Source organism: Poecilia reticulata, linkage group LG8 (assembly GCF_000633615.1).
Source record: "Poecilia reticulata strain Guanapo linkage group LG8, Guppy_female_1.0+MT, whole genome shotgun sequence".
NCBI lineage: Eukaryota > Metazoa > Chordata > Actinopteri > Cyprinodontiformes > Poeciliidae > Poecilia > Poecilia reticulata.
In genome coordinates, this window is record NC_024338.1 from 8653266 (window position 1) to 8654118 (window position 853).

At 43.0% G+C, this 853-nt stretch overlaps 1 protein-coding gene and 1 long non-coding RNA gene across 2 annotated transcripts in view; both read left to right on the forward strand.

The window, feature by feature from the left end:
* The window catches only part of shmt1 (serine hydroxymethyltransferase 1 (soluble)), a 30930-nt gene that overhangs the window by 15377 nt on the left and 14700 nt on the right, over positions 1 to 853 (forward strand). The window lies entirely within an intron of this gene.
* On the forward strand, positions 84 to 840 carry LOC108166464 (uncharacterized). The gene is made up of 2 exons (XR_001776826.1): positions 84 to 538; positions 602 to 840. It is a non-coding gene; the product is annotated as an uncharacterized LOC108166464 (long non-coding RNA).

The window sequence follows — 853 nt, forward strand, 5'->3', positions numbered from 1 at the left end:
TGACAAGATGTTATAAACGAGCGATATTCATGGCAAAATTCCTGACAGATCGTTTATCTCATTCAAACGGAGTTTCTCTGACTCCGTCTGCTGCTGCCTTTACTTTGAGCCGTTCAGAGGGGAGGAAGCGCTCAGCTAATGCGCTGTTGTGCGTCTTCAAAATAAAAGCATGCGAGTGGAAGATTTTAAAATTCTTCGCACCTGAGGTGAAATTATTGGGGGGGGACGAATGTGACTCTCTCCAATATTGGGCGGGACATGTCCCCCTCGCCCCCCCCCCGCTTCCTACGCCTATGATCTCATATGATCTCAGATTATTTATGAACAGGATGTTTTTCCTTGTTTCGCAGAAAATGTTGATTATTCCTCTTGTGAACTTGACAGTGAGCAAAACGGTTCAGCTTCAGGCAGATTAAGCAGAATTTAGTGAGACGGACATGAGGAAATAAACAGCTGAGAATCGACGATACCCGCCCCACCCGGGAGATCCAAGGAGATCCCACAGCATCATCTGGTTACATGTCAACCACTCCCACAGGTAGGTAGGTAGGTAGGTAAGTGCCTGGCACCTGGAAAAGATTTCAGTCCTTTGAATTCACAGGACAGACAGGAAAGAAAGGAGCAGTGTGTTCAAGGGCCTTGTCTTTTTGCTGGGATTCTGTCTCCAGCTCCACCATTAACAGAGAAAGAGTCTCATCAGCAGGTAAGAAGATCTTTTTTTTTTTTAAATAAAAGAATTTGCTAAAATTTTCTTTTATAATAAGCAAGTTATGTTTACATATCATCATTGCAGTGAGGTCACATTTCGACTTTCAGCAGTGGCTAAATGAGTCCAGTTTTTAAAAAAAAAAAA